General features: G+C 39.0%; 1 protein-coding gene across 14 annotated transcripts in view; it reads left to right on the top strand.

The window, feature by feature from the left end:
* Positions 1-24,695, top strand: part of LOC117831196 (cingulin-like protein 1) — a 60,069-nt gene that overhangs the window by 1,809 nt on the left and 33,565 nt on the right. For 10 of the 14 annotated variants that reach the window (XM_034709760.1, XM_034709756.1, XM_034709762.1 and 7 more), the window contains exon 2: positions 22,976-23,077. The gene's annotated coding sequence lies outside the window, so the exon portion shown is untranslated. Of the gene's footprint in view, positions 1-22,664; positions 22,768-22,975; positions 23,078-24,695 lie in introns of those variants that run through there. The other 4 variants (XM_034709769.1, XM_034709768.1, XM_034709761.1 and 1 more) reach the window with 3 other exon arrangements.

Raw genomic sequence — 24,695 nt, 5'->3', positions numbered from 1 at the left:
AATGAATAACAACAAGAGTATCAACAACACTACCTGACCAGACCTGGACCTTTTAACAATGGCCTGGTTAGGGCCTCCATGTGCTGGGCAGACAAGAAAGTTTGGTGGTTGTTCAATGATGGAATACAAGTTGTGAAATAGTCACAAAAAATCTTCTGCACAGGCACACCTTGATTGTGTCATTTTGAAAGTAACCGTTTCATGCCAGCAGCAACACATAACATATTTGGACACATAATGTACCGTACCAGGGGTTTCTGCCCAGAGCTCTTTCTGTTTCTCTCCTTAGATAGTTTGCTGTGTCCCGTGTACATTAAGACGCCAAAGTTCATGTAGTTGAGCCCACAGCGAGATGTTTTTCTGAACCAAACTGAGTGGTTTTGGTGCCTGAACCCAACAAAAAATGACCACAGTTTGTTGATGGTGATGCATCAAAACTTCTTGGCTAACGTTAAGTAAAAACATTATGCCTTCTATTAAAATATGCAACATCAGGAAAGAGAAGGATGCCACGTTGTATATGTTAGCTAGTATTTAAAGTTTGTGCTGATTTAAACTCAAAATTTGGGAACATTCATGTTGATGCAAACATTTCTATTTCACAAACTGCTGTAAAACCATTTGCTGGTAGTGTAATGATCATCACTGATCATTTATGCATTTTTCCGTGTAGACCCTCTGTAACAAAGGATAGGTTGTTACCCTGTTGTTGTAGTCACTTATCTTTTTGGTCATTGTTGCAAAATGTTCACTTGCTGTGGGTTAAGGTAGACTTTTTGGACCTCTGAGTTTATTGTATTTCCTTTAAGAATTCATAAGACTGCACATTTCTGGGAGCATAGTGTCTAATACAGTTGTCTTTTGAGGAGTATGTGGTTAGCAGTCAGTTGGGATGTGAGATCAAGCAGATGCAGACCTGTTGTTCAGAGTTTTTATTCAATCTGAAAAAGGAAAAGGAAACTAAACCATGAAGTAACTACTGGACAAACTAGATGCCAAACCACATTTGAAGGGAGCGTGAGCGTAGGGTACATCAGATGGACCAAAACATGTCACTTGTTGTCTTCTTTGTTGGTAAACAGTCAACTGTTTTCTAACTACCTACAAATAATGTCAGCTTGTGAATAGGGATGCACTGAAATGAAAATTCTTGACCGAAAACCGAAAATGAGGAAACCAAGGCAAAAAAACCCTGAAACACAGAGACAAATTATTATGCCAATTATTAGTACAATTGCATTTATGGCTATGACTATACTAACCTCAATAAAATCAAGAATCTCATTGAACATATCAGACAACGTGCGCGTTGCTTTATTCCCACATCCAAGTAATGATCTTTATAACGGATCAAGTACATTCACAATGAAGTACAGAGGATCTGAGTAGATCTCAGTGAAACGTGTGCTGAGAGTGTATATTATAAGAGTGTATCTTTCATTGTTTTCACTCCGTGGTCCGTCTCAACCTCTTTGCTTAAAAGTCGCTTTAGTGCTGCAATTAAAGGAATAACGGATGCAGGCATGTTGGCCCTTTCCGAGACAAGCGTGTACTGGCTATACTGTGTACTGTTTTTGCTTGCGTCATTAATACATTCTGTTTCGGCTGTGTTGTTTCGGTGATAAAAGTATTTCGGCCAAAAAACCCAAAATGCACTTTTGGGCCATATTCAGCCGAAATTTTTCCACGGTTGAATTTTCGGTGCATCCCTAGTCATTAAACTTCCAAATAGCCAAGAATCCATTATTTTGGTTTGAATGTGCTCTGCTTTAGCTGCTTATCTCCCAAACTTGTTTTTCAAGTAGCTTTCCAAGCTAGCTCATCGACTGGCCTCTAGTAAATATTCATGCAGGAATACAACAACACACTCAAAGGATGACCTCAAGCAGACATATATTTTAAATATATCTCAGTTTATGCCTTCTTCATACATTTTATTGCTATAACTAGCCCTAAAAAACAGAAACTGATGCACCGTGTCGCTACCTCGCACGAAGAATCGACTTAATCCTTTCAATCTGCTCCAAACGCTGCAGCTATTTAAACCATTACACCGGTGGGCAGGCTTCCACTGCAGCTATTTAAACCATTACACCTGTGGACAGACTTCCACTGCAGCTATTTAAACCATTACACCTGTGGACAGACTTCCACTGCAGCTATTTAAACCATTACACCGGTGGACAGACATCTCCTGAGCTGATGTCTACACAGCGTTCATGTAAAACAGTGTTGAGATGCTGTTGTCTTAATGACTGCTAAAGCTAACAGAGGAGGCAGTCATGCATGTTTAAGTGTTTCTCCGGCCGAGGAATGTTAAAACTGGGCGGTTAGCATCTGTCTCGTTGCTTGTGGCTCTTTACCCTTTAGTCTCCTCTCCCTTCTTCCCCACTTTCTCCTCCTCCTTGTCTTCGTCACCTCAGATGATGTCTCAGATAAAGAGGGTTATGAAAGGTTTGCATGTAGGAGGTTATTTGTTGTGTAAAACATTTGCAAGTTTCAGCTTGTTGCATTATTATTCTGTTTTAATATCAGTCTCTTCATCTTTCGGTTACACATCCTCCTCTCCTTTCTCTTTCACTTTTCCTGTCATCGCTCTCTCCTCTCACCCTTTCACTCTTCACTCTGTCACTTCTTCAGGTCTGATTTTCTTCAAACAGCTCCCCTGCGTCTTTCACACTCCCACTCTCTCTCTCGCTTTAATGTGTTTTAATGGGAGGACATTCTTTCCTTGACTCCGACCCAGTTAACCAACCAGACCGACCAGAAAACACAACTGTTCCATCTCACAGTCACACCCAGTTTCAGCACTGTTACCAAATATGAATTTTTTTGATTCTATTCTTTGAGAAAATATGCGACACGAGGATGAATGAAAGTCACTCTTCAATGTCACTCATCATACTATAAATTCCAAGCCACTAACACACTAACCATAGAAGAACAAGGAGGGTCTATATTACTCCAAGTCCAGAAGTATCTGTGTATGAAGAGGGAGTGAGAAACATCCGATTGAGCTAACATCGCCAACAGTATTTGGTTTTTCAGCATAAATTTAAAACATTGGTCCACAGTCGTCTTATTCACCTCTTTGTACCTTCTTTAAGGCTTGAAGTAGAAGACTTTACAGTGTTGAATTAAAACACATTCAAACACTACTCAACTCATTTGCTTATCTGTGATTTACATCAAGGCTGTTTCTTCATTTTAGTGCTTTAAAGACAATTAAAAATAACTGCAAAACTGAAAAAAAACCCAACATCTTGTGCATTTTACTTTCAAAGATCCATTATGAGATACTTTCAGTCTACTTCATATGGAATAAAGTCCATCTTTAAGTATTCAGACGAAGTTCCATAGTGAATTCGGAACCATAGCTTTTGTTATCCTTGCCTGATATATACTTCTGCATTGAATCGACGGCGTAGCCTACGCGGGAGGTCTGCGTAGCTCCTGTACCTACGCAGAGGCCTACACACGTAGATAAGATAAGATAAGATAAGATACTCCTTTATGCGTCCCACAACTGGGAAATTCATGGAGTTACAGCAGCAAAGAAAGGTGTACTGTACAAGAATTTCAACAAGAATATATATAGAAAAGAAATGTTCATCAAAGACGACAGATTGGCCATATTTTTCCTGTCAACCACCTCCACAGGGTCCAGGACTGAGCTGGCCTTCTTCACCAGTTAGTTCAGTCTCGCTCGCCTGTATCCTGTCCGCCCACAGCAGGGGAAATCCTTCCAATGTGGTGTTCCTGTCCAGTGTTAGCTCTGTTAGCATGATGCTACTCTGGTGCTGGTTAGCTCGTCCACCTTATCGTAGATATATCTTAAATTCCCAATAACAGTGGGTGGAAGGACAGGTCGATGTCGTCTTTTTTTGCTTTCACCTCTGTACCAGCATGTCATGCACTTCCTCCAAAATGTGACTACAAGTAGAATTTACATGGACCGCAAGCCCTGTGATTGGTCCGCTCGGCGGCATGTATTTCCAGCATTTCCAGCACTTCCAGGATCCCCGCTCATCGGCTGCACTGCGTAGGGGCGACGCAGAAGTATAAATCAGCCTTTACACAGTTAAGTTGTGTCTAATTCTGTCACTGCTTCTGTTTTTGTGGTAACTAGTCTGTGTGGTGAAAGCTGTCAATGTTTGTTGATGTATAAATCTCTTCTAAGTAAACACTGATGTCATTTTTGCTTTGCTGTCATTTAGACTTAGCATCAGCTGCTCCAGGAAGCTGCAGGTCAATGAGGAACACTCTTATTTCTGTGGTTAGATGTGTTTCCTTTCTTCTTGTAGAACAGTTTTCTCTTGAGCGTGGTGTTTTGCTCTCCACCAAAACTGGACAGTCATGATTGTTGTTATCTGAAACAGAATGAAATAAAGGAGATGTCACTACTCAAAATCTCAAAGACAGGAGTTAGAAGAATAAGAACTTTGCTCAGTCATTAATGTTTCCAAGACTTTGTTTCAGTTTCATTCAAGCAGATGAGGTCTCACTGTGTCTGTCCTGTCGCTCACACAGTTAGAGAGACAGCCTGAAATGGGGCTGGGTTAAGGCTGTGACAAATGTGATCTTAAAGGATCAATATAAATCTGTGTTAGTTTGTGTTTCTAGGTGTGTTGGAGGGACGGAGACTTTAATGAGCAATAAAAAATGATATATGATGTCATTGTTCTGAGAAAACTTGCTTCACTTCCAGCAGGTACACTACCTGTCTTTGTGTGAGTATACTCCCATTCACCGAAACCTCCATTACCTTAGCTTTTAGCTATGCCATAAAATCACAGTGATGATCCCGGGCTTGGCTTCGACACACACAAACACACTCGATGTTGAAACTGTGGTGAAAGGTTGTGACTTGCCCCTTTACCTCTTCAGTGATGTGCTGAGTCTACAATATTAACGCAGAGTCGTGATGACACATGGAAAGAACCATGAAATTGTAATATTTAGTATCTTTTTTCCATATCAGTCAGCCTAAACTTCAAACTTGTCTAAATCAAGGGGAAACCTTTGTGTCTGCAAGCACAACCACAAGACAGAGTGTGGAATATTGTGTGGCACCCTTTAGATCTTCTGCTGTTTCGAAAACATTGTGGTTTCAGTTAAAATCTGATGTTCCAAGAAGCTAGACCTTTTAGGAGGAAGATGCATGGCTTCACTTTTCTGGATGCAAATTATACGAGTTATGACCAACACAGATATCTCATAGGTGGCATTTCCGTGTTTCTTTGGCTAATCTGTTACCTCCAGATGCCAGCTTGGTAGACATTTTGGTTCTTCTTGAAACATATCATACTTTCTAAATTGCTATTGTTGACTGACACAAATTTTACATCCAATTGAAAAACAATACTTTGAAATTTGAGCTGACTGAAATGCAAAAAAATTAACATTCTTGCACGTAAAAGAAGTTGGTTGAAACTTTTTATTGCATTTTTGTGGTTTAAGCCAACCTTGAATTAAACACTACCAGTCAAAAGTTTGTAAACGCCTTCTCATTCAAAGGTTTGTATTTATTTTAATTATTGTAAACACTGTAGATTAATACCAAAGACATCAAAACTATGAAAGAACATTTGTGGAATTATTTAATGAACAAAAAAGTGTTAAACAAAACAGAATATGTTTTATATTTCAGATTCTGTAAAGTACCCCCCTTTTTCCTTCATGACAGCTTTGCACACTCTTGGTATTCTCCCAGTCTGCTTCATGAAGTGGTCTCCTGGAATGGTTTCTAATTAACATGAGCCTTGTCAAGAGTTCATTTGTAGAATGACTTGCCTTCTTAATGTGTTTGAGACCATCAGTTGTGTTGTTCAGAGGTAGGGTTAGACTTTTGACTGGCAGTGTACCTTAATGATATCTGAATGAGGGCACATCAAACTTATTTATTAATGTCAATCATAATCCAGAAGTAGAAGGTGTCATTTCTTCAGTGGACCCACTTTCTGCACAGGTCAACACTGTTTTCTCTCACTGACCCAAACTTAAGTGTGTATTGTTTAGTCACAGAAGCTCTTGTTGTTGTGTGAGGAGGTTTTGTTCGGGGTGTTGTCGGTCTATCAGCTGTCTGCATGTTTTAAGAAGAGAAAAGTATGTCTGTGTTTGCCTTGATTCGCTTCACTCTGTTCCTTTTATGTTTGCAGAAGTGATCACACGCATTCCAACACAGGCACACAATACATACCTGTACTGTAAAAACAGTCAGATCTGCTGTTTGCTCTGCTCAGAAACGAACAAAAAATAATTACACGTTCTAACATCCCTTTTCAGGACGAGATGTTAAGCCCTCATTCAAGACCGATAGACTGTTACCACTCTTGGACTGATTTCACATCACAAAAAAGCCCTTAAAACAGCAGCTTAATCTTGCATTTAGTGCGTCCCATTAAACGTATGATAAACGATGCATCCCAGCTAGTTTGATGTTGCAGAAAAAAGTAAAAAAAGAATCTCTAAAAATAAACAAACTAACTGTAAAAAGTAAACATCTGAATAATGAATGCAAGTAACTTAAAAGAAGAGACAATTAATGAAATCATTTGGTGAAGCAAGTCAGTAAAAATGAATACATGGATAAATAACAAAGACAAAAAAATGTGATGAATGTTCAGTATGAGGCTGACTGTCCACACATTTACTACGTAGCCTCTGCTGTCCAAAACAAGACCTCTATTCTGTGCCAGAATCATTTCTATTATCATACAAATGTCAAAGTGTCTGGTATGAGGAACACCCCGAGGTGGCATCTGGCCCCATCAATCATTAACCCAATGGAATTCATTTATCAGAGGAAGCTCTCATAAAGCTCTAAAAGGCCTCTCTGTGTTGATCGCTTATCGTTCATTTCTCTTAGTGTAACCATTCTGAATATAATCTGCTGTTTTATTCTGTGCAGGGAGGATTGCTCAAGTCTGTTTTGACACTGGAAGACACTGGAAACTTCTTCATTCAGTTTCTTTGCTTGTTTGTTTTTGCGTGTTTGGACTGTAGTGAAACTTCTCCATGATTAATGTGTGGTGAACGCTTTGTGAATGATCCAAACTGAAGGTTCACTTTCATTTGATACTTGCATTGTAAAAGTTCAAAGTCTGCCATTCTTCTGCTCGTGCATTGCTCTGTGTACAAGTAACTGGATGAATAATGAAAAGAATATTGAATAGCTTTGCTTCTGTTGCAATTCTAAGAATCAGCATGTGTATAAATGTCTTTTAAGGTTTATTGGAAAGTCTTTTTTCCGTATGTCCCACTTTATGGCAACATGTGGCCCATTCGCAATGCTCTCCCTTTTCTGGTCTTGCCCTTTACATCCAAATGTAGCTTTCCCTGACACAAAAAAGCTCATCCTGCTTTCCCTTAACACTTAAATGTGTCTCTAATTGTGCATGTATGCTGTTAAAAATGTAAAGATTGGCTGTTCCTGCAGCCTGTTGTCAGTCATTTAGTCTGATGCCTACCCCCCAGCGGGGTTTCAGGCTTTAAGAACAAGTCTTATTCCTAGTGGTCTTGTTTGCTTCCGAAGCTTGTATTAATTCCAATTCCAATCTGTTGCACAACCGGTTAAAAATCCCTTACAGGAGCTTTAAAGGTTGCTCTGGCCCTTTTCTTACTCTGCACGCTCAATGTGAGAGTTAAAGTCAGCTAGTGCATGCTCAAAGAAAATCTATGGATCAATGTGAATTGTGAATGAAAGTTCAAGTTGTCACTTTGGGGTAACTCAACCCTGCAATTACTACATTCTTAGCATGGGGCTTGCCAAATAGTTAGCACTGTGAATGCTACAGGATGGGCAAGTTTGCTGTAAATCAGGACAGTGAATGAAATAGCTGAAGCTTGCAAAGTTGATAGAAGGTAAGTTGTTAAGGATGCTGAAGTGTTAGCGTCTTGATTTTCTTGTCACAAAATTTACATCAAAGTGTTAATTAAGTTGATCTTGCCCTACGTGTTGAACTGGTTGAGTAAAGCATCATGTAGAGCTCATTAAGCATTGCTTTGATGATGATGGTGGTCACATTGCCTTCTGATAAAAGACTGATAGATGTCTCTGTGTAAACATGTTAGCGTGAACACTTCTGTCACTAATCATGGTCGACTTAAGTGTCACTTTAGCCGACTGTAACTCATCATAAGGATTACATCGGTCATGATACGTTGAGGATCGGCTAGCTAGTCTACATCACACATGATTCCGTCAGAGTTCGTCTGAATGTCTGAAACTGCAACTCAGCAGTGACTCATCTGAAATATGAAGGTGGACGTAGACGTCAGGTATGTGAGGTATGAGGGTGTGAGTCTCCAAGGTAAGCTAACACTCACATAATTGAGCCGATTGGAATGGTAGCGTCGCATACTTGCGATTGTTTCCATTCGTGTGTCTGTGTTTTAATGACTCCAGGGTAAACTGTGTGATGTTTTGCCCACATCAGCGTCATGTTACATAATTTCTGTATCAGTTTTCAATACTGGCAGAGAGGGCGCTTATTGGTGCGACGTTATCTAATCTAACAAACAGTCCTGCCTTGTTACTGTTACATAAACATGAATGACTCTGCTGTTGTGTCTGAACTTCCTAAAAGCAGAAGTCCTTGGTTCAGTTGTCGGATAAAATTTCGGATATAAAAGTCCAATCACAACAACGTATTTTATTTCACCTTATACTGATTATTTAATCAGTGTTTGTGTTGTTTTGTCACATGTCAGTGTTGCAGCCCAGCAACATGCCTGACTGATTGGCTGTTTGGCACCCATTATCAACGGTGAGATAGGATGCCAGAGAGGTAACATGTTTGGGGTTTATCTTTTGAATGATTGGTGCATTTCAGTCGGCACCATTTCCATGTCCACATATTTTTTTGGTGTACACAGAATATTTAGCTTTTCAATCAATGGGCAGTGACCATAAACTGCATAAAGTTTAGGTCATCTAAAGGTCATCTAGGCTGACATAAAATCAAATTGTGAACAGTATTTTCATGACAGTTATTACTCAACTTGCTGTTTGTTTTGTCAGATAACAATAACTTCATTGATACCACTGATTCTATGTAACTAATGAACTATAAACTATATGTTTTCATTATTCTGCAATTGGCCCTGCTGCTTCACGGAGGTGCTGGACTCACTTTCACCTGCAGGCTTTGACTAGGAGGTTCAAGATTAGGAAGACCCCTATACCGTACAAGCTAGCATCACTTCAGTCAGATCCCTCGCATTTGAATGGTTCAAAATGTTTCTTTCAGAAGCAAAACATTGTTTGTGTTTGGCATCAAGGCTCCTTATCACTCCTCAGATTTATTTCTCCCTGCAGAAACTGAGAAGTGATGAGTTAATCAGTCGAGTTATCGAATATAGAACTTAACATGTTACCTTAAAGCTCCTCTATAGTGCAACTGATGAGACAAGAAGACGAGAAGTCAGTTGCTGAACAGCCAAGCAGTACCACAGTATCTACAGGAACACAAATCCTGAAGGAACAGGAGAGTAAAGCCCCGCCTCCTGAATTTGATTGACATAAGTCATCTTGGCAGATTGGCATCAAAGCAGCAGATTGATTAACACAGAGAAAGATTTCACCGATTACACACATCATAGATGTGTTTGAGGTTGAGATTAAAACATACGGGACACATAGTCAATTCGTTTTTGTTGTTGTTTTAGCTGACAAGTTAAAAACTGGATAACTGTGTTGATTACGTAAAGGAAATAATATTTCCAAACACTCATAAAAAGCTGTAGTGTTTTTGAGGCGTGTACTTTTCTGAAATCAGAAACAGAAGCATGTCTTCCTTAAATATCTCCTGGTATGCATTGAACTCTACAGATTTATGGTGCTATATAAGCCGAACAGGTGACTTCAATTGAAGCGTTCAGGCCGTAAGAGTGGAGATATAGGGAAGTATACTCTGTCCGGAGGATCCATGATTTATCTGTGCACTTCAAAAGAATCATGATCACTGAAGGAACTAAAGCACATCTTCTGTGTCCACAAACTCAGTTTGTTTTCATTGTCTCAGTTCGACTCTTGTTTTATGCTACTGAGCTACTAGCATCAGGCTGTCAGCATTGTTTGGCATTAAAACTAAAATCCTTTGATTTGACTGTTTCTTCTGGATGAGGATCTTTAAAATAGGAAAGAACTTAATTTTTTAATGGATGAAGAAATGTAAACGCGTTATGATATGCAAAGATATGAAAGTGAACCTTCCTTTTAGTAAAGTTTTCTTACTTCCATCTCTTTGTCCATTCTTATTTCTGCAGATTGCAGCACAAATATATCAGGAAATGTGTTCCTAATGGAAGTTATTATCTCTTTTTGTATCAGAACAAAGATAACCCACCTGAAAGGGGCTGCCAGCAGAATGAAGTTATCACAAACCTTGTGATTTATTGTTCAGATTATCAAAGTACAAACTCAGAGAAGGTTAAACTTGCTGCAATAAAACTGTTGAGATACATTTCACCGCTATGTTTCTCAAGTTTTGCAGTCCTCATGTCTTATTTTCCAACTTATTTCTCACAGCAAACTTAGTACGATCTCTCTAAACTCCTAAGATTGCCTCTGAGGGTTTTTATGTAAATCTTTAATGTTTGATACCTTAAAGCCTCACTTTTCGCCCTTCATCTCATTTTATCAGCCTCGTTTACATTCTCCAAGTCAACATAATGTTCAGACCAAACGGTTTAGATTTTCGGGTCATGGGTACATTTTAGAGCCCATTTTCTCCATCTTGAAATTTCTCCTGCTAATGGATGCCTGAGAGTCCTAATTATTCATCTCAGTCATTTAAAAACTGCCATCAAGCTCTTCCTGAAATGCATCTTAGTGCATTTTTGCATTTTATAGCTCCTTGTTTTTTTTCCTCCAAGTTTTAATGAGTGTTGTTTTGCATTATGCATTACCTCCAGGCTTCAATTTGGCATCTGGGAAAATTGGCTGGACTCCAACACTGTGGTCACCCCGTGCTTATTACTCATTAAGCCTCGTTGGAGGGCCGAGTGGGTGCAGGCTGGGTGGGTGCTGGTTGGGAGCTGCACTGCTTGGAGAGGAGATGTTGTTGTTGTTGTTGTTTTTGTCGATGATCTAGTTATAGAAGTGAAGTAAGAGAGGGGAAAGTGAAGGAGTTTCAAAGTCTTGATGATCCTTCTTCTTCAGTCTCCTTCTGAATGCATGTTTCTCCCATTTTAATCGGGTCTGCAGGATTATTCTACTTTTGTTATCATTTAACTCATTTAGAAGTATCCTCAGGTTTAGTGGATATAGATTGTTACATTCTGAATTGTTGCAGTTGTGTAAAATGCTGTATAATCTGGCACTTATATGTCAATTTACCTTTTCAGATGGCAGTGATGATTTAAAAGAAACATTTATTAACATCTTTCAGCAAAGACAGCACGACTCTTGAGTTAAATTACATTGAACTTAGGACTTAAGCTTGAGTGCAGAATACCAAATCTATCTCCCCGTTATAAACACTCAGTCAGATAATAGTTTGATACATATAGACTTGAAATTGGGATTTTTGCATTGCCATTGGCGAGATATTTGCACTCTGTAATCATCCACTCAGGAGATTTCAAGTACTTACACTTAAGCTCTGTTAAGATCAAAAGCAGAGCATTCAATTTAAACTAAGCCTCCAGTAATAGATGCAATTTTAGTCAGCCTTAACAGGTCCTCCTCACCAAAAACAAGTTGCATAAAAATGATAATTAAAGACATTTAGGGATTGAACTGGCCACAAAGGTGTAGGCTGAAGCTTGAGCTTGTTGTGGCTACACTTTTTACATCTGTTAAGAAACTGTTTAACTACCAAGTACTCACATTTCAGCTTTCTGCAGATTTATAAACCCATGCCAAAATAGTAATAATAATAATTATAATGATAATAATTAACACTACTACTGCTACTTTACTACTACTACTGCCACTACTACTACTACTACTACTACTACTACTACTACTACTACTACTACTACTACTACTACTACTACTACTACTACTACTACTACTACTAAACTACTACTACTACTACTACTAAAGTACTACTACTACTACTACTACTACTAAAGTACTACTACAACTGCCACTACTACTACTACTACTGCCACTACTACTACTACTACTACTAATAATAATAATAATAATAATAATAATAATAATAATAATTAAAATTAATAAATAAATTAAATAAATACTTAATACTAATACTACCACTACTAATAATAATGATAATTGATCAGATTTATTATTATAAAAATAAAAATAAAGGAAATAAATAAAACAGATCAGATCACAGTCAGACGTGGGGCAGGAATAGATAACCAAATAAAGTAATGATCTCTTAAATGACCTATCTTTAACAGAATTTTGATTTATTCCTTTTGCAAAAAGCAGTATCAGGCCTCTTCTACCTCATCTTGCAAAAAGATAACAGTCAGAACTGTCACATAAACATAGCTTATATTAAACTTTTGCTTATTCTCCAGTGAGAGAAGTGCAGAAAACGATGAATTTATCATCCTGCATGGTTTGGTTTTGTCCCTAATCATGCAGCTCTGCAGTTTGTTACTGTTCACCTGTCTGTTTGTGTTTAATCGTCCCTGCACGTTTGGTCGTCTACACATCTACCGGCTCTGTGTGGGTGAGACTTTGGGAGGAGCTCACAGCAAAGAAGCTGCAAACCCTGAAGTTGGGTGGTGTTGAGAGCATTGCAGTGCCAAAACTAAAATAACCTGTGGTATTACCTGTATGCAATGAAAACATGCTATTAATCAGTCTAGTGTGCACAGTAAGAGAAGTACAAAGTGGTGTTTTCAGAACTTGTCTTATTGTTTCTGAACATTTCCCTCTGTGGGAATGTGAAGTAAATCTTTCATGTCTGTGTTTGAGGATCAAATTTTAGAACAGTTTACCTTCCATACCTGCTGCAGATTTGATGCATTTTTACTTTTTCCTAATCTTGATACTCAAATCCTCCGCTCAGAGAAACAGTAGAGACTTCAGAACACGCCATACCATAGAGCATAAAACACCTTCACTGTGAGAGTCAAGAAACTCAGAAACTGGTTGTTTTGTTCTGCTTCACCCAGATAATGATAGAGTAGAGAGTGTGAAAGATGTGAGCTTAAACTTAAATAATTGTTGTGTATTTTGTGTGTGATTCAGAGGAACTGGTTGAGCTCTGCTTCAATTAACAGAGGAGGAGCGAGCGAGGAGACCGCAAATACAGGAGAGGTGATACGCTGCTTATTCACCACATTACTGACAAACTGGTTCTACTGTTTGTCTGTTTTTAGAGGGAGAGAAAGCTGCATGCCACTGTACAGGACACTGCACAATCCAGATCAGATTAGACCTAACCAGGCTGAATGCACATTGGTTTTACCTCAGGTCTTAATTTGCTCTTTTGCAGTTCATATCTGGGAGTAATTTTTTTAATGCTTGAATGTGACAACAGTCTTTTTATCTGCTCATAAATCAATCCATAGAAGCTAGTGATTCTGGTGCAGACTAAAAAAGAGGACAAAACATGTAATCCTTAAGGCAACGTAATGCACACATCCCTTCATTTTTGTTATTGCTCTTAACCGCTGCAGCTGTGTGAATGTCAAAGATGCTGCAAAAACAGACTTCTGTTACATTTTCTGCAGCGAAGATAAACTGTGACTGAGTGATACGATTGACTCTTAAAAGACAGCAGAACAAGATTTTTTGTCAAAAAACACTCCTCTTTCTCGGGATAAGATCAGCTAAGAGGTTAAAAGTATTATTTTGTCCACAGGGGGCGCCAAAAGCAACACAAACTAGAAGTTCCTCACTCAAGCTTTAAAGTAAATATCCCCAAAACTAAGGATGTAAACAATGAATTCAGTATTGATGAATTGATTGTTAAGAAATTACTTGTTTTCAATTTTCCGTCACGTTGAACAAACACCATGTGGTCTCAAATTTCATCCAGCTATCAGGGAGGCGTTTTAAGTTAAAAGAATCACCCGAACAAAGGTGACGGCTGTGCGTCAGGTCTCCAAGTGCGCTTTTTAAAGACGATCAATACGCAACTGCTGCCAACGACGACACAGGCACGAAGGTTGAGAACTTTATATAGGACAGTTCCCCACTTTTAGATACAAAGCCAACAAACTGGTGGGGATTGCTAGTATACTATGTTTGCAGAGCAGCAACATCAGAGCCGTCTGAGCTTTTCTGCCGCCGGACTGATTATGATCCGGTTGCGCTCCCGGCTGACACCTGATCGAATACATGATTATTTTTCTCAATAAGAATGAGTAGACAGAAAACTGGACACTGTGAGTCTGACGTACTTTTCTGTTAGTAGTATGAGCCTTCACTTTATAAGACTATGCCAGCAGAGATTATTTTTATGAGCCTGATCGTTGATAATCAGTGTTAAACATGTTGTACCCGTATTCAATACTGTCAGTTATGTACATTTTTGTTATGGAAAATATAACTTAGGGGAAAAACAACATATTTGGCATTACTTTTGGCATAAGAAACTCAATGTTTTTTTTTATTGATTAATCAATATTTGATTGTTAGCATGTCCAAGGTTTCTATTTTTTCTTAAAGAATATTTTAGTCCAATATTTGTTGAGAACTCACCCTTATTGATCATGAGATGTGCTGAAAAAGACTGCCCCCATTTGTGCATCCCTTAAGGGGTTGAATTCTGGGATGTGTTCATATTTTCTGCTGTCTAAAGGTTGCTACACATCATTAATGAGACTTAGTTCTAGCTATTATATCTGCTGTAATCATCAGAAAACACTCATTCTATTTTATTTAGAACTTCATAGTAAAACTGGTAGTTCAATAAACTTGATATTAAATGTGTGTGAAGTGGCACAGTGTAAATCCAGCTCATATTTTTCCGTGTCAGAGAGCACAGATTCAGAGTTGAAGTAGTTTTCTTGCTGAGGAAACATTCCTGGTCAGTAAATGAGCCTGCAGGGCGGCTCCTGCTGTTCACTCCCTGTTTAAAGCCGCTGCTGGTTCAAAGTGCACCAACACACAAGGTGACATACTACAGCTGTGAGTCATGAGCAAAGCATGCTGGGTAGGACAGTTCTCTGGTTGAAATTACCACACTCAGATTTGTTTGCTGAGTAATGACATGTGTTGTCATCTTGCATGTGCAGATCCTTGAGCTGATGACCTCTGACCTTTCATCGGCTTTAGACTCACAGATACATGTGATAGAAATGCTGCAGTTCAATCATTCAAATGGTCAGATGTGTTTCTAGTTTACTTCTACAAACAAAATCACATTGAAACTTGATATTAACTGTAATGTAACAACATTTTAACTTTGTAAACTCCGATGTATTACCCTTAGTTAGCTTACAAAGCTAGCTAATGGCTTACAAAGTGAGCAGACACACCGGTTTAACTTTGTGTCTCCTGTAAACTCAAAGCATGAGAACATTTCTGCACAATTTGGTAAAAGTTGTACATATGTCGCACAAAAGACTGTTGTGTCATGCCTTATCTATGTTTAGACTGTAACTGTAGCACCATAACAAAGACTATGAATCCTCACAGCCAAACATGACTAATGAAAATCAATCATGAGTTTACAGAATTCCCAGTCAGAAGTAGAAGCATCTTAAAAAGGGTCTTGTTCCGGAAAACAACCTGCCGTCTTGTCGTTCTGGGTTAAGAGCTAAACAATCATACAGTGCATGTACAGAAATGAGTCAGATGATTCATAACTTCCTGTGGGGCGGAGGAACTACCTCACCTGACTGCATAATGTTATTTGTTCAAACAGGGAGAGTCTGCAGTGTCTCATCTGAAAAGAATGGGACGCTCCTCTGAGCTGGAGTTTTTCAAAGGAGACCAGACTGATGTTCTTATCTTTATAATTCAACTTTTACTGAGGTAGATTGTTGGTTAGAATAAAGAGGAGCGCATTAAAAGCTCTTAAATCACTCAGTAAATTGTAAGTGAATGGAAACAGATTAAGTTTCACTTTGAAGCAGTCATCATCACAGATTTAAAACGTCATGTCCTTAAATGTTCATCCTCAGTTCACACTGCCTCATTTTTCTCTGTCATAATGTGGAACTAGCTATAACTTACCTACACTCTCTCCACCTTCCTCATACCTGCCTGCTTATCAAGGTGTGTCTGACTTGGCGACCTGCCACAGTCATCAGGCCCCACCCAGACACACCCTGGGGTGGGAATCAAGCGGGGGTGGGGGGTGGGGACTGGAGTCCTGTGATCTAACATAACCTCAGTTTATTTTTCTTCTTTCTTTGCTCTGACTTGACTGAACTGATGTTCATGTGATAGTTTGTTTATATGGAGTTTCCTGTATGCGTGATGGGACATGAACTGTTCCTGTCAGAGTCAGTGTTACACCTGATTAATGATGATCATCTTCTGCGGTTTTATTAATATTTTATGACATCAAGCATATGTAATATATTTGCTTCTGTACAAATAGTATATATTCTTCATGCATAATGTATAAGTGGTCCAACCACCTCTGTAAGAAAAATCAAGACCCACATTTCTGAAGTATGTTGTTTCACAACAGGTGACAACCAGCTTTAAGGTGCATCACCATCACCTAATATATTGGAGTATGAATAAACTACCATACTGCTGTAAGTGCCCTGCATCATAGGAAATAAGCCTCTTAAAGTTAAGGCCAAGGGAGGCCCCAATTTAGCTCAGTGATTAAATTGTGTGGATGATGTAGAGGCTATAGTCCTAAATTTTCCAAATCTGACCTGTAATCCTTTTCCACATGTCATCCTCTACTCCCTCCACTCTCTCCTCCAGTGTCCTACTCTGTCCTCAGTCTTCTCAATAAAGTAATAACAATCCCCAAACAGAACATAGAAAAAAAAATATAAATAAGGCTAAATAAAGGCTTTTTGCAACTTCTGCACACTTCTGCAACCCACTGCAAATGGCTCTGCAACTAACCTGTGGGTCGGGACCCACCGGCTGAGAATCATAAAGCTACATTATTTGACTGATTCTGCAGTAGATACATAATCAGTAATGTCTTAATTGCTTTACTAAACAAAATATTTGACTAGTGCAAGGATTAAGAACAGATTTTGGTTTATCTTCACCTCTATCTTTAATTCCATGACAAGTTTCTTGGAATACAATGTGCTGTTGAATAATGTAGAAAAATTTAGAAGTGAGTTCATCTGCTGACAGAAGTTTTGACCATGATCAACTCTTTGGATTTTCCCTACGTTAACACACAATGTAACTTTAAAACCTGCCAGGAATGTATACCTTTTCTGGAATGAAAACATTCATATGAGCCCATTTAGCCCTGTCTCTAAGAAGTTACATCCAAATGTAACCAATATGGAAGAGTGAATAACATTTACAGGACACGTTAAGTTGTAGTGCAGAAATGTTGTGAATTGACTATAGACTGTATAAAATATGGACGTAGTATCCGTAACGTCACCCATCTGTTCCTGAGAGCTGTTTTGAAGCAAATCGACGGCACCAGCCATATTGGAAATGCGGAACTCAACCAGGCAGAGTGTGACGTAGTGTGAGCCTCCTAGCCAATAGCAATGTGTTCCCGACCGGGAGTCACGTCAGTCATGAACTTATTTGGGCAAAAACTCATAATCTTAATATCTTCTGAACCGTCACATCAGAAAAAAATTCACCCCCCGTACAGTGTGTGCCGATAGAGAGATTAGCTTCATAGGGCCAAGCTGTTTTTGAACCAGGCTGTAAACATGTTTATAATGCTGCAAAGATCGTCTTTTTCCCATTCATGTCTATGTGGTTTCCGGTGTTTCTGCAGCCAGCCTCAAACGGATTTTCGATGTATTGCAGTTTATAACACTTCCGCATTGGCTTCATCGTTTGAGACTGGAGGTTGCCGCTTGGAATTGACGTAGGAAGGTCACAAAAATGTTGACATCGGTGTCAGTATGTTGCCTATCATCAAATTTTTCTTTTGCCAGAATAAACACATTCAAAATACTCGAACTAATTGCAGATATGGCATTACTTATTTTACAGTATCTTTAACTGATAATGTGCGCCAGAAGAATTCAGACATTATTATTAATAATGATATATTTTCTAATCAGACTGAAAGTAAAATCTAATATTTTTTACTACCTTTTAAAACACATTTGTAGCTTTAACAGTAGATCTAAGTTTGGAAACACAGATGTACATTCCTGGAGACTCGGTTGCACACTTAGTTCATCCTGTTCTCTTATGCATCCAGGACATTCAAAACTTTGTTTCTTTTCTTGCTTCACTCTCTGTGACACACTCATGCACGCACGCACATATAAATGAGGGGTCGAGTAAACTGATCAATCAAACCCACAGAGCCTGACAAACTTTGGCCGGATATTAACTACCAAACTCACATTCTCTCTCTCTCTCTCTCTCTCTCTCTCTCTCTCTCTCTCTCTCTCTCTCTCTCTCTCTCTCTCTCTCTCTCTCTCTCTCTCTCTCTCTCTCTCTCTCTCTCTCTCTCTCTGAATGGTGAGTGGGGAGGTTGTTGTTAGGGTCATCTCCATGTACACACAAGAGCAGCCCACCCACTAACACACACTGCACACACATACACACACACAAACCCCCTGTGATCTGAGCACAGCCAGGAAATGAGTTTGGGTTCTCGTCCTCCACCATGAACACTTCTCTCTCTTCAGTGAGTATTTGAGAAACTTTTTACTTTAAACGTGTTGTTAGTCTCAGTTTTGAAGCAGTTTACTCAGACTGATCTTTCTAGGTTCATAGAATACGTGGAGATCCAGCATGCCGGTGTCAACAGAATACTGTTTTCTGAAAAGGTGACATGTAATCTTTGAAACTGCTTTACTTTGCATACAATTCAAAGTAGGAAGACAGTGTGTCAGTGACATACAAAAGCCTGGTCTAAAGTCAGTAGTGCAGAAGTTTCTTGCTATTTATAGGATGCTTTATGATGATAGTAAGACGTTCATACAAAGGCATACTCACAGTGCTCCTCCTCTTCTTCAGATTAATGCATTTCCTTTTTTAATATATACAGGCTTGGGTTACAGACAAATTCAGCCAGATCCGTGTTAGGTCCGTCACGGCACCAGATCTGATAGGTTTCTATTCTAGTCAATGTGTTAACTTCCACTGGATCCACTCCGTAGCGTTCCGGCTGCGTCTCTGATCCATCAGGTTAATTTTCAGAAAAAAACACTCCAGTCACTGAGTCAGAGGTTTTCAGAGGCTGATAAAGACAACATGGATGAGGAGAGAAGGAGGATAATCCTTTATTCAGTGACTGCCGCGGGAAAACCTCGGTCACATGACTCCAGCTGTCTGGCGGTCCTGCTCTGTGCTGCGTTCCGAAAACACAACCGGTGGGTGTTGACGGACGAGAGAGCACGGAGCCGGACTGCAACGGATCGGAGATGGACTGGACACAGATCTGGTGGAAGTTTTTGGGAGAATCTGGCAAAACAGTGCAGCGCTACAATAAACCAGTGTGATACCTGTATGTCCTTAGGTCGCCCACCTGACCCAGCATCAGTATCCACACAGGATGGGACCTAGACAAGATCAATTTGTTGAATAAGCAGCACAGATAACAGCGTTTGTATCAGTTCTGCGAGTATTGTTTTGTTACTTTTGACACATTGTTGTGATACTTTTGCGACCCTGACTCCTCTGAAACATGTTTACATTCTTTTAATTTGTTTTTCCAATTAAGTTTTGCCAGGAAATATGAGAAGGTACAAAAACTATCAGTTAATTAACATAATCTAGAGGAGACAAAGTTGGATGAGAACTACAGCATCCCACATTTGCACTATTTTACTTTATAATGAGATGTTTTATGTAAAGAGTGGACTTCTTTGGGTCCTCTGAATGTCACATGTCAGTTAAATAATGCATATCGAGACAGTTTCTGTCTCACTTCCATCATCTTTTAACAACTAGAAACTCCTCTCTGCTCCCCGAAGCTCCTGTCAGTGCATGTAATCCTCCTCACAGGGATTAAAACACAATAGACTTGTTTTGATTGCTTTTAATCAGACAACAGAGACTCTCTGTGTCATGCACACCCAGCCCACTCATGCTGTGAATGCATCCACTCATATGGCGGAGACGGGAATTAATTGCCTGCTGTCCATCTGTAGTTTTAATGTATGTATGGAGATTGATTTTCTCCTTTAGGATAAAAACACATATAGGAGGCAGGCGGGTTAGCTGCTTCAGCACGGGCTTACAATGGCGCTCTGTGGTGGGTTTCAGACAATGGTGGGTGGGAAGCTTCTACAAATAAAAGCCTGTTCAGTGAGAAGACTTTTAATGTGGTTACCAACACCTCAAAGTTATAATCCTCATCTTCAGAACTGTTTTGATGTCACATTTTGACATTTTACTTCTGAAACCAACTTAGAAACGTTGAAGGTTGTCGCGACTTTTGCTGTAAGTAGAAGAAAATCAAGTTTCAACAGTTCCTTTAATTTTCGTAATCTTTCTGTGCCTCTTGTGAGCAAAGTTACCCGTTACATCATTCTGCTACAGATTCAATCAGTGCTTTTTTTAAAAAAAACGAGGTTATCCATCATAGTAAACATCAGCACAAGGTAATGTTTTTAACCTGACCCTGTCACTCACCTGGCATGCTGACAGGTACTAATGGAAGTCTTTAAGGACACCGTCTTTCTAAAAAAAACACATTACCTGACATGACAACTGCTCTGCTTGAATGATAACACATATAGCAGTTCATTTTAGGCGAGATATGTTTTTCAAATTCAGATATTTCCACCCCATGAAACTGGCTTTCTTATTTTTGATGCACTGCTGGTCTACATGCAAAATCACAACCTTTAATGAAAACACATTCAGCCTCATTCAGATCAGAAGATATATATATTTAAATATCTATCAATCAATCAATCAATCAAGCTTTATTTATATGGCACCGTTCATTCAAATCAAATGCAATTCAAAGAGCTTTACAGCGATTGAAAACAAGAAAGAAGTAGAAATCAAATAAAAGCAAGATATTAAAAAACAAAAATGGATTTTGAATAGAGACTAATGCACACCGACAACAATAAAATATGCATCAAATTGATATTAAGAATATAAATAGTTAAAATAGATAAGTTAAAAAGGATAAGGATAAGAGTTGAAAATATATATATTAATAAAACTGAGTAGATAAATACAAATAAATAAATAAGAACAAAATAAACAGTAAAAATTAATAAAATAATAATATAAAAATAATACATGTAGTTTACGTAATATTTTTATATTGGTATAACCTGTGTCCGGCTGTCACCAGGTGAACCTTGGATTATTCAGCATTAAGTCTCAATCATAAACTGAAGGCGTTGATATGAAGTCATATTTGTTTTACAAGGAAGGGAAGTAATAAAAAACATGCATATTTGATTGCATCATGGGAAATGTAAGACCTGGAATGTGTGGAGTTTGCACCATCATTAGGTGAAAGCAAAGCACGCAGTTCTAAATCACTGCTATTACAAGTAATACACTGTAATTGGTACACAACCTATGCAATTGTGAGCCTCTTCCAACCCCTACAAAGTGAAATCAGACTCTCAGAATGAACATTGCTTCTGTCGAGTATGTGGGAAGTTGAAGTAGGAAGATGAGTGAAGTCTGCTTGTTGTTGCTGTAAAACTTCACTGTCAGCTTGTGCAACCTGTTGACCCCGGAGTAAAGAAATCTGTTGCTGTTTACTTTAAAAACTTGAGGCTGTCGGTCAGCCAGCTGAGAGTGAGTGTGTGGAAGTCTTTAAGGTTAAGTCAGGAACAAAGATAAGGCTGTTTGTCGACTCCATCAGACACATGTCGACCTGCTGAGGTCTGCATGCATCCTACTCACTGAGGATGCATTTCTGCACACACATTATCTCTGCAGGACTATAACGCATCCACCTCTTACTATTCTTCTCAGATATTTATGCAATGATCACTCTTACCAGCCAAGCAGAAGAATACATGTCTTCATCCAACTTGATTACTTAATACCAGTTATACATTATTTTACCATCAGTCTATGGCTTTGGTTTGATTAAACCTGGAAGTTGGGGTTTCAAATCCTGCGACAATCAAATCTTCAGTGTTGAGTTTTTAATTTAGCCTGACCAAACTTGCCAATTCTTGTTAATCACAGACTTTAGCTTGTGTGTCTTTTCAACAATAGAAATACAAACTTAAATTTCTCCAGATATCTTACAAACTTTAGTCCAAGGATAAGTCATTATCTTTTGCCGTTTCATCCCTCATCCGTCTAACTTATCTGCAGAAATAAAGCAAAACTTTGTCTTTGCAGCTCCTTAAAATCCCTCTCTATCTGTTTTTTAGACTAGTGGTTGAAAGAGGATACATGTCATGGCTTTACGTTGGGATTTTGGATCTCAAAATGCTAGAAATATCATGACAAGATTAAATAAAGAGCGTCTTTTATTGCATGTCAACCATATTCCTGCATCTGTCTGATTCTGTCTGAAGCTCACATGAACTGTTGTCCCCTCTCGTGTCTCATATCTGAGATGTGAAACAGTGTGTTCTGGTATTTAGGACATCATAATTTAGTTGTGAGGGCAGGATTTGCCACATTTCAGCCTTTCCCTCCCACAATTCCTGTTTCTCTCCATTCCACGACGATGAAAATGTCTAATGAGCCAGAGAGGAATGTTTTGACTCTTGGGTGTAGCCTTTATTCTCGTCGACGATGGCATCTTAGACGCTCAGGTAAAACATTTTGTATAATGCCCTGAAGATGAAAGGCATTCTTTAACCGAGGTCAGACTTAATGTATAATTAAAACAATGTTTACACTGTGCAAGGAGTTCGGTTACAGTCAGACATAGTTGTGAGACGTAAAGCAGGCTGCCTGTCTCATGTTTGCTCTTATGAAAGCTGATTTAATGATTCGAATATTTTCTGTCTCTGGTTACAGTCTCAAGCGTTCCAGGACTTCCCTGCTCGTCTGGACAAACTACGGCAGCTGATAGAAGACAAAGTTCACATCCTACAGTCCCCCATTCCTGAGGAGCCACAGGTAAAGGACACAACAATTTGTATAAAGTTAATCCAGGAGTTAAAACCTTTTATTTTACAGTTTTTTTAAAATATTTTAATCCAGTTTTTAATGTTTCACCTCAGACACAACAACACATGACCTCTCAGGCGGCTTGCCACTGTCCTTTAAATGCATCGTAAACAAAACATCACTTTACTGATCGGTCAATAGTTCATGCAAGAGGTCAAGCTGACTCTGAGTTTTTATGGCGTGTTTGACCAGATCAGTAGACAAAGTAGTTCAAAAAGTCAGCTGCATTTATAGGCTGTAAATATGAGTTCAAAGGGATCTTTACATTTGGAAAATTAACTTGTTTTAACGTGTTGCATTTAATTTTTATATTTTTAATAAAAAGTAACGACTTGACAACTATTTTGAAAGGAACAAGTCAAAGGGATTTTTCATATTAACCTATGAAAAGAAACAGAATCACATTTTCACTGTGTTGCAGATGAATTCAAGCATGTAAATGTACTAAAACAGATAAAATAAAATGCCTATATTTAATAAATGATGATGTAAATGTTCACGACCTGAAGGTAAAATGTCCCATTAAGACAAATCTCAAATGAAGACTTTTCTCTCTTCACTCTTTAATGATGAAAACTAAACTATAGGTCTTCAGACTCTGCATCAGAGCGTCTTTAAAACAATCTGAAGCATGATGCCTGCAGAAAAAACAGTTAGAGATATCCACGAGTGAATCAGAGGCATCAAATGTCATTTTGTCTTTGCTGACGTTGAAACTCTGCAAAGTGTTTTTAAACGAATCTTTGCTGCAGGGAACGAGGCTAATTACTCAACTCTGCCTTAACTGCATTCCTCCTAACAGTCTGCGAAGGGTTTGTTTTTATTGGCAGCCTCTTTATGCCACTCACTCTCTTTCTCTGTGGGAATACGTGTCCTTCTCTTTTTTTCTGTTTCTTTTTCTACATTTCTTTATCGACATTGTCGATCTCTCCTGAGGTCGTATTCACAAATGAGCTTGAGTACTGAAGAGTCCTTTTGCCCACTTAGCGTTTTACTCGTAGTGTGAGCTTGATAAGTAAACCAACTCACTCCTCCAGGCATGAGGTTTGTAGCTGGATGTACTTTTTGAAGCCTTCATCTCTGAGTTTGTCGCCTTTATTCTCAAAATGAAGAATCATCTCTTCACATATTTAGTTGAGCTGCTTGTTAGTTTCCTAAGATCTCCTTCGAAACAAGAATTTGGCTGCTGTGTGAACATGATGCCAGTTTGTTCTCAGCCTGAGTCACATGGCCGCAGATAGACGGGGGGGACAGACAGAGAGACAGACAGGCGACCGATCATCATGTGCCAGAGTGACTCAGTGGGTCTGTTTTCTCTCAGCCCACAGACGCTCTCTGACGGACTCCGTCAGCTCGACGGGTTCAGACTCACAGCCTGATTAAACGTCACCTTCAACAACTTTATCTTTACTCATCGTGTCCCCTCGTCCGTCTGTCTCCGCTCACCTCCTCCTGTCTGTCTGTCTGTCTCGGCTACCTGTCTGTCTGTTTACCCCACTCTCTCATGCTTCAGCCGGTGATTCATCGCTCTCCTCTGTTTCACTCAACATGTTGCGATGTCTGACAA

This window comes from Notolabrus celidotus, chromosome 19, assembly GCF_009762535.1.
Source record: "Notolabrus celidotus isolate fNotCel1 chromosome 19, fNotCel1.pri, whole genome shotgun sequence".
NCBI lineage: Eukaryota > Metazoa > Chordata > Actinopteri > Labriformes > Labridae > Notolabrus > Notolabrus celidotus.
The sequence above is the reverse complement of the archived record's forward strand: the minus strand, read 5'-3'. Positions and strand labels throughout refer to the sequence as shown.